Here is a 10,007-nt window from a genome sequence, read left to right as displayed (position 1 = left end):
ATAAATAATAATAATAATAGTAGTAGTAGTAATCGAATCGAATCAAATCTTTATTAACTTAAAGTGGACAGTACATATCAGGCGGGTCCGCCTAAGCCCGAAGGCTTGGTAGTAGAAGGAATGGTAGTAGTAATGGTAGTAGTGGTGGTGGTAGTAGGAGTGGTAGTAGTAGTACCATACTGTCAAGTTTGCAATACTACAAGAAAATGTTCATGTCAATGTTGGAAGACTTTATTAGCAATCTCGTTGAAAGCGGGTGAACGATTTCTTTGTCCTTCACTCGCAACGGGTCACATACGAAGGATCGATCTTGTACTTAACCGTGCAGCGTTTACTGCAGCAATCTTCATGCAAATCACACTGCATGAAAAAAAATATATATTAACGTTACGTTGCAGAAGAGAACTGAAGCAAAATCGTCGTGTCAGGAACCGGCGATATTTCGAACAGAGACTGTTCTACTGTTCCAAATATCGACGCCTCCTGAGGTGAGGCTTTTGTTGCCATTCATCTGCATCACTGGACTTTACACTTTACTAATTACACAGGAGCGTTCCTGAGATATTTGTAGGACTGCAGTTTACATGGGAGCTGCTGTTGCTTTCTACTGGGTCACCCTCTACGAAACGGAGAGGTGGCATCCCTGTGCTCAGCTGAATACTGCTACCAGAGAGATATACAACCTGGCTGCACTTAGTGGCCCATGTGAGAACCACATGCAACAACATGTCGATGCGATGTAATGTTTTTGGAGCTCCTCGTGTGTACCGGTTTGCTCCAAACGTTGGTGCTTCTTTCGTGTTCTTCTTCTTTTCTTTTTTTTTCCTGTTCTTCTTCATCATCATCATCATCGTCTTTTGATCGGCGTGACGCAGCCAGTGGAGGACAGCTCAATTGTTGCGCTTGTACATAACTTTAACTTCACTCCCATATCTCATATCTAATGTTGAATTCCAATGGCAGATTCGGAGCGCTTCCAGAGCAAGTTTTGTTGCTCTGCCGAGAGCAAGTCTGTTCCATTGACAGATTGGGAACAGCTCTGGAGTCTTCCAATGGGAGCTTGGGAGCGGCATTCGAGCCAAGGTCGCTCCAGGGAGCAACCCAGACTGCTCCGCCAAAATACGCAGATTCAACCGGAACTCTACGTGACGTGTCACTTGTCGCTCGTGCTTCCTATTTCCTGTCTCTGCTTCGGTAACATGGCCGCTTCCCGACGCGTCTTCGCCGTGACTAGTATTTCGCGTCGTACGTTAGCAATTTTCTTTCTTGAAGGAAGCAATAAGCCAGACATCACCACAGCAACGTTAGGAGGTTAGGAGGACCTTGATATTGCTAAACATGGCGTTGTATGGGAACATGAGTACAATCTTCTTCTTCTTCCTCCGTCTCTGGCCGCCATCCACCAAGGAAGATTGGCCAGGGCTAAACTCCAAGTTGGGCGCAAGTGTTCCAGTCGCAGATTCGGATCACTTGCTCTAGGCCAGATCAAGCCGCTCCACTGCGGAGTGTGCCACTTGCTCCGACTCTGCCATTGGAATTCAACATAATATTTCACGTGTAATGGGGCTAGTGTACTGCTTTCCAGCGGTGAGTCACTCCATGTCATAGTCACGATTTATTTGTGTTGTTGTTGTTCAACAGAGCTACAAGTGCGACAGTGACGAGCGGCATGGCGAAGTGGGTAAACGTATCCGGTCGTTGCTGGTAGCCAAGGTCGTAGCCAGGGTCGTAGCCAAGGTGGTAGGCCAATGTGTGCGCCGCTCGTAAACACAGTTCCTTCGCAGCGGTAACGCGGCATTTTTTAAAAACCAATGCCCGAGTCCTCCTCAACACCACTGATGTCTACTTCTGGCCTGCTTCTCGAACCACACTATTCTACCTTACATTCTAAGTGTCATCTTTAAATATTGAGATGTTAAGAAATTAGGCTTACTATTAAACCTTTTTTGGTGCACGGCCAGTTTTGGTCGGAGGGCTCCTTGCTGATGGTTCCCATGGCCGACGGCACGAAGATAGCCAGAAGCAGCATTAGGTGCCAGGACCGCAACATCTTCTCTTCCTATTTTCATGTTGAGACAGATAGCATTAGTACTATCCCTGTTAGAAAACTAAGCACAAGAGGAGACTAACCATCGTATTCTTACTCCGCACTCCAGTATCCGCCTAGAAAAAATGTGCTTCAAGGGGCCCATTGTGTAATCTGACTCTCTTTTCTTGACCTATCGATATACTCCCGAAATGCAAGGACAATGGTGATGATGACGATGATTCGAGTTTTGGATTGGATTGGATTGGATTGAGGTTTTACGGGCGCATGAGCAACTACGGCTATAATGCGCCAACACTGTGAGAAGATATGGTTCGAGTTTTGTTAACACAAGGGTCATAATGCGCCAGAACAGTGATAGTGATCTGGCTAGTTAAAATTAAACATAACTAGCGAGAAAAAAATATCTATAGAGCATCAGTCTAAAACTGCAGAACGCTTAAAATTCCAATATCTGTAAAGAAATTAAAAGCTCTGCTAAAAGGGATATTACCGCCTCATCACCAAGCAATGCGACGACAATGTCTCCACAGTTATATGCTCTGTTGAAAGTTCACTTGGGACACTCATAGGGGATGCTGGAGTGTAGGCCCATCGCTGGCTTGCGTGCGCGAACAGCAAGCGAACGCGCTTCGGCAGAGTATGCCTCGAGAAGCAAAGGGAGAACCCCTCAAGACGCATGCTTTAGGGATCCTCGAGGACAGAGAGAGAATACGGTGGAAATACAGGCACTCCTAGAAGGGGGAGCAATAACAATTGGGATTGCCGAGCTCTTGGGATTCCTGAAGGCAGAACAACGGCGATAAACAGTATGCGATGGCAATTCATGAAGTGGTGTGTACGGTGACCTCCATCACGTCCTCCTGGTCTGCGGACAGTACGATCGCGAGCGCTCCCGCATGGAAACTTCTCTCCAACGCTTCGATCAGCGCCAGTTCAACTTAGCCAAAATTCTCGGGCCATGGTCGGACCCCCTCACATCTGTTGCAAGGCCTACGAGCTGTTGCTGAGTTCCTCTCCAGCACTGGACTAATGGATGGACTCTAACAGGATAACTTTCCATCATCATCACTTTCTCATTCCTTCCACCAGCGCAATGAGGCAGTGTACCGCCATAACGGCGGAGAATGACCCACCACATCATCATCCCATTTACATCCCATTTATGTGTGTGTGTGTGTGTGTGTGAAGCATGGTCTGATTAGGTACAGCTTGAGAAAAAAACTGTATGGAACACGGCACTAGTGTGTTCCGTCATTGGAACGTTTCCATATTGTAGCGAACGGGAGCGGACATAGGTGACGGGACAACCGAGGCACCTGTTTCTAACTGTTTGTAGTTTCGTTCGATCCTGTAAGCAACAAGTGTGTGTGGACACTCCGACGTAGAAATGCACGAGTGCTGCGTTTCGAAAGCTCTCGTACGAAGCTGTACAACAATTTCTGTTTTAAAAACATACCCTAACCTTAAAGTAGCACAGAAGTAATTTTTAACATGCAGTTTTGTTCCTATAAAACTCTTAAGTAGGCCACTAAGATGCACCGTGCGAAGTAATTTACACCACAGAGTCATAATTATCGCGGAAATTGAATTTAAAATACGCCGCAAAAAGCGACCGTGAACAACGGTGGTGAAGAGCAGTGCCAGCCTGTGATCTGTCTGGAACCTCGCGCTGACGCTATAAGGAGAATGCTCGCTGATTGGCCTAAAGAAATGTTGTCTGCTACTCCGCTGTCGTCTGCTACTGGGCTGACCGGAATTCTGAAAAAGCCTTTCTCCTGACTCGGTAATGCTTCGGCCGCTCCTTCTATCCCCAATTCTCCCGGAGAAATGGCAAGACTGGTTTACGGCGGCAAAGGGACAAGGCGCTGACCCCCACTGACCGGCGAACCAGAACGAGTTCTCCTTATAGCGTCATCGGTGACGTGGCATCATACCTCCTCATCCTCGTTATAGCTGGAGTGGCGAGTTTAGGGTGAACGCGCGGAGCCACGTTTATGTGAGTTTTTTTTTATTTTTTTTTATGGGAAACAAATTGCACACATCAAAACCTTTTGCGCTATTCGGTATAATGACGCACACACTTTCATTTGATGTCTTAATCTGAAATTTTTTTTTTGGATGGCCCTCTGTACTCCTTTAAGAGCTTCATTCTCCAGTTCGAGCACCGGGCTCGGTAGCTCAGTTCGTAGCATGTTCGTCTATGCTGATCCCAAGGTTGCGGGGTCAAACCCGGCCGAGGGCACCAGCAACTTGGTGGCACAGTACACGTTGCTTTGACACACGTCGTCCTCCGGGAGGGGACGTAAAATACCGCGCGCCGCGTGCTGAACTTTCGGTGGGCAAAAGGTGGGCCTTAGGTGGGCAAAATTACTGTGGCGCCGCTTATGATCACAGCTGTCTGGCGACGTGAATCCACGAATCATTACTACCTGCCATTCAGGCGCTTCTAACTGGCTAGTCACTCACAGAAACCCTTACTTCACTTCATGGCAGTATAGGTGTGGAGAAACACATTTTGGCGTGGTAACAATTTCATAAACTTTTTGATGAAGTCGACAACTGTGTGTGGTGTCTTTCGTCTTTCGTATAGCGCTACCAAGTTACGAGTTATAGTTCAGATTCGACGTGTCTCGTAGATTCTTACCGGGCACATAGTCCAGTAGCCGTCGTTTACTCTTTAGGGTCGTCGGTAGAATGAGGATTAGAGTAAGTGCCGTACGGTCTACGTTTAATTATTCGCAGCAGCTGCGCAGACCGGCACGACGAGAACTTGTCTCGGGATAAACAGCTGCGATATTTCGCACCTCGCTTCAGTGTCGGTTGTGCTAGATACGAAGCCACGACCATTTTTTTTTAAACACTAACTCTTCTTCCGTTGTCTAGTATCATTTAATATAAAACGTGCACGTCCAGCGTCATGTCACAAATCATTCAAAGCGCCATTGCTTTCCTCGAAACTCTGTTGTGTTCCCAGTTTTGCGTTAATTGCGTTCTGGCGTGTCGGTACAGTCGTATCGGATGCGTTATGGGGATGCGTATACGGAGTGCGAGGGGATGGGGGATGTGGGGGTTGCAGTGTAGTGTAGTGTGTGTCTGTGTGTGTGTTTGCGTGTGTGTTTTCGTGATTGGTGGTACGGCGGATGACGATGGTGATGAGACAGGACGCTACAATGCGAGTCTCCGCATTATGGCAGTAGCAGACGTCTAGACAATTCCGAAAAATCCCAGTGCTCCTTGTGCACATTCATGGGAAAGAGGAAGTAAGCCTCCATATTTAGCTTTAGCTGAATTTTCATTCGCCGAGGAGGAGGAGGAGGAGGAGGAGTGTCGTTGGGAGGAACCCGAGAGGTCTGCCTGCCTGATTAGGCGGCATGTTTCTCGGGAAGGGAAAGGTGGTGGAGAGGAGGAGAGGAAAGGGTGAAGTGGAAGACCGAGCGGAATCCGCTCGGGGGGAGGATAGCTGCGTCCATGGGCCGACTTCAGGGGAACTGTGCCGGCATACGCCTATTACACATCTGAGGGAAACCCAGGAAAAACCCCAGACGGCACAGCCGGCCCGCGGATTCGAACCGCGGACCTCCCAGTCTCCAAGCGCAGCGCGTTACTTCATTCGCCGAGAGAGGAGAAACCAAAGGATTTGGGAGGCACTCTCTCTCTTCATATCTTTTTTGTTCTTTTTTTTTCTTTTTTTGCCGATGAGCAAACGAAAAAGAAAGCCCCATAGTGAGAAGAAACCAATACAAAACCCAGGGCTAGGCTCTCCGAAAATTTCGGAAGTCTTTCATTCGTACCAGCTCCGGTGGCGCAGCGGTAACGCGTGCGCTTGGGGACTGGGAGGTCCGCGGTTCGAATCCGCGGGCCGGCTGTGCCGTCTGGGGTTTTTCCTGGGTTTCCCTCAGATGTGTAATAGGCGTATGCCGGCACAGTTCCCCTGAAGTCGGCCCATGGACGCAGCTATCCTCCCCCCGAGCGGATTCCGCTCGGTCTTCCACTTCACCCTTTCCTCTCCTCCTCTCCACTACCTTTCACTTCCCGAGAAACATGCCGCCTAATCAGGCAGGCAGACCTCTCGGGTTCCTCCCAACGACACTCCTCCTCCTCCTCCTCCTCCTTTCATTCGTCGGGTGAAGAATACAATTTTTCGACTTGTATCTTTCTTTTTCACACAAATAAAAGTAATTCCGCTGGGGCACGCTGCTTCGCGTTAACCACGTACGAGGCATACGTGGACAGAGGCTCCGTAGCTGACGGACTGCCCTACACGTAAGACCCTAATGAGCACACCTTTAGAGGCTGTTAAGCAGAGTTCGAGGTAACTCGTTACTGTAACTAATTTCCCTTTTTTTGGTAACTTAACTCGTTACTTTTTCGCCGTGGTAACTTTAAGATGAACTGGTTTCTTTTTTCAGGCAACTTTGCCAAACTTAAGCTAAGTTCCAAGTTACTTTTTATTCGCTTTTCACTCACGTCCACATATTTTCTTGGTTTCTCTCCGGTTCTTTCACGGCATTTTATGCTATAAAACGTGATATTCAATCAATGACAGTATTCTATTCAGGAAGTAGGAACCGCTGCCATTGAAATGAAGCTGAACCATTGTGCGCCCACTGGGAGTAAGGTGCAAAGCGTTCGAATTGTTGGACATATACGAAAAAGACCTAAGCGTGTTGTATTCCTCCGCAGGCAACTCAAGGTCTAACTCAACTGCTCACGCGCGCTGCACCTGTGTAGTGCCACTTTGCCTCCGAAGTAACTTGGAAGTAACTCGTTCCTTTTTTTTAAAGTAACTCCGTAACTGCGAGTTACATATCAGGCTGAAGAACTTCGTTATTAACTTAGTTACATTTTTCGCACGGCAACTTAACTCGTAACGAGTTCTTTTTCTCGATCTATGCTGTTAAGCATGTAACCAGACTTGTGCGTAACGCGTTACTAGTATTTGCGTTACTTGTAATCAATTACTTTTTAAAGTAATTTTTCTAGTAACTTGGCTCTCGCTAACGCAACTTGGCTCTCGCTAATCGAGATCAACGACGTTCGCGAACAGGATTACACCTCAAAGAGAGTTGGCCCAGGCGCAGTGCGATATGGCTCTCCCTTTCCCCTTACACCGCGAACCTTGGCGCCATGTGTTCCCAACGTCAGTCTATCTATTTCACTTATAAATGCATTTCATTTAGCCAAACACTGTCTGAACGCGATGCGTTTCACAAAGTCAGTTCCAAATGCGGTTGGTTCCCAAAAACGAAAACCTGGATTCCGAATGTCAAGAGCGAACGGCAAGGTTCTGTGAAATGACGTTGCCTCGATCACGATTGAGCGCTACAGTCTATACGTACACAATGCACAACACAGCGTCTGGTATTCCATTCACTTACTTCCATTATCATCTCTGTTCGTCTCTGGACATCATCCTTTTGCGTTTTCATCATCTCATCATCGGATTGAACTTTCTGTATTAAGTGTACTGGGGTAGCCAGTTTGACTTCGTCGAAACTCACATCCCCATTTTTTTTCTTTATTCATATCACATCACATCACTTACTTCGGGAAACCAGACTGACATCGAGCACCCAGGACGGACGGTATCAGGTCGTTACCGCTGTCATTCCAAAGACAGTGGGCAAAGAAATATGGAAGGAATGACAAAACTAATGAAGCGTCTCAAAACAATTTTAATGAGTGACGAGCTTTCGTGTTGACTATGCATTAAAGCCACGGGGTAACTTGGAGAAGGCTCACATTTGTGTGCAGTTATCATTTGCGCCACTCATTACTCCTTCATGGCTTCCTAACATCCTCTTATCTCATGACATCACCTCACCTTAGCATATAGGCATCCTTAGTGACGCTGCCCAAAACTGCGAAGTCAACAAATGACCAGATAACGTAATGACCACCACAATCGCCACCCGACATACATAGATACGTTACATACCCGGCTAGCCACAGGACATACGTTGTATCGAACCCACGTGCAGAAGTGAAGCACTGACGAGTGACACCCAAACGCAAAAGAGACACGAACAGAGCACCTGCCCTAATTGTCAACCAGATGTGAGACCGCTATGGTCCGGTGGAGGCATCCTTCCCGGCACGGGAGGGTGTATCCTCACGGTAGGTGACACTACGGTCCTCTACCATGAGTCCATACCAGCTTGCCTGAACTCTCTCCCTTCTTTCCCTGGGAGGGTGATTGTGGGAATCATGCACGTTGACATTTCTCATATGTTACGCGAGTCGAACATCAGTGAACCTTGCCACAGTTAAGGTCGCCCTTCTAGCTAAAGGCTTCACAAGTTATACATTGGGAAATGTTAACTCCTACAGATAAACCCCGCCCATAAATCTAAAGTCATCTGTGATAGGCTTAGACAGGAGCGTGACGCCTTCGACGCATTGTTTGACGCGTCTGGGTCTCCCTCGGATGCTTTCAGACGCATGTCTACACAGTTCCCTTAGAAGTTGGCCCAGGACGCACATTCCCCAAGGGCGTCGGTCGTAACGTTGCCCACCTCCACCACCACCACCAGTCCCAACGTATAGTGCCACAGCATGCTTCAAACTGTTGAGTCTTAAGATGATTATAATGATGACGATTGGTGTCTTCTGGCACGAAGGCGACTTAGGCTACAATGTTGAGGTTTACCTAAGATTCAAGATTTTTTTTTTTTTTTGCATCATACACACAAATTAGATGTGGGACTGCTAGGTCAAGCCTGTGATGCAGTCCCAGATTTACACATTATTAAAACGAAATAAGACGTAAAATGCATCTTGGGGTTAGCCACGTGAACAAAATAAATGAAAAGAGAAACACGCAGTGAAAAATTCCTATGACACGGTGAATGTGTGATGTGTCCTGTGTGCCCCCGGCGACTCCGCCACTTTACTCTCACTTGGGCGCAGCTCTTGCACTTTTGACCTACATGTTGAACTTCATTATCAACTCTGTTCGTCTCTGGACATCATCCCTTTGTGTTTTCATCATCTCGTCATCGGTTTGAACTTTCTGTATTAAGTGTACTGGGGTATCCAGTTTGACTTCGTCGAAACTAACATCCCCATTTTTTTTCTTTATTCACATCACATCACATCACATCACATCACTGAAAAATTGTACGCATATAATAAGTTGGACAAATTCGCTTTTTCTTTTTTTCCCCCTTTCTTTCCCCTTTTGAAATTTAAGGCACAACAGATCACGGGAATGAATACACTTGAGAACCCTCACGTAGGTCCGTGTTTGGGCTGAAGATAAGGGGGACGAAGCACAAGCTGTCTAACGCATTCCTACAGTCTATCCACCCATTGATGGAGTTTGTCGTCGCTTAAGCCACTGCAGTCGTAAAGAAGAATCCCTTCTCCACGACTCAATGTTGCCAGTACTCCCTCGCTTCTCTTCAACATGGGTCGGTTAAGTTTTCCGAACTGCACTGTCTGCGGTGTAGAAGGTGATGTCCCACACCAACTCCTGTATTGTCAACAGCACCTTCACCATCGGAACACCTTCCGGTATCGCCTACTCCAGATGGGCTGTAATGACTTTTCCTATAGGCCACTTTCCTTGGCTGTGTCCTGCACCCCAACCAGTTGGCTGTCACTGCCGCTGTCCTCTGTTTTCTCAGAGCCTCAGGACTCATGAACTGTGTGTGACTTTGTCACGTTGTTATAGTGTCTTTTTTTTCTTTCTTTCCTTTCCTTTCCCTTTTCTTCGTTTCGGTTTTTAGTTTCCTTTCTTTGTAATAGCATGCCGGCTCCTTGCATGGCTAACCTTTCCTTCCCCCTTTTTTTAAATAAACATACCCCCCCCCCTTTGGTCATCACGTATAGCAGCCAAAAACCAGGTACAGACACAAGAATGAAAGACGAAAAATTGAAAGGGAAAAAGCAGCACGAAAAACTGAACGGAGAGAAGAGACATGTACACCAACTCGCCCACGTCACTGCCTTAACG

General features: G+C 47.2%; 1 long non-coding RNA gene across 1 annotated transcript; it reads right to left on the bottom strand.

Annotated features, from left to right (window-relative positions):
- Positions 1–215: 215 nt before the first annotated feature.
- LOC135384196 (uncharacterized) lies at positions 216–4,726 on the bottom strand. The gene is made up of 3 exons (XR_010420282.1): positions 4,695–4,726; positions 1,934–2,059; positions 216–360 (listed from the first exon to the last, which is right to left on the bottom strand). It is a non-coding gene; the product is annotated as an uncharacterized LOC135384196 (long non-coding RNA).
- Positions 4,727–10,007: the final 5,281 nt, after the last annotated feature.

Source organism: Ornithodoros turicata, chromosome 2 (assembly GCF_037126465.1).
Source record: "Ornithodoros turicata isolate Travis chromosome 2, ASM3712646v1, whole genome shotgun sequence".
Taxonomy (NCBI): Eukaryota; Metazoa; Arthropoda; class Arachnida; order Ixodida; family Argasidae; genus Ornithodoros; species Ornithodoros turicata.
The sequence above is the reverse complement of the archived record's forward strand: the minus strand, read 5'-3'. Positions and strand labels throughout refer to the sequence as shown.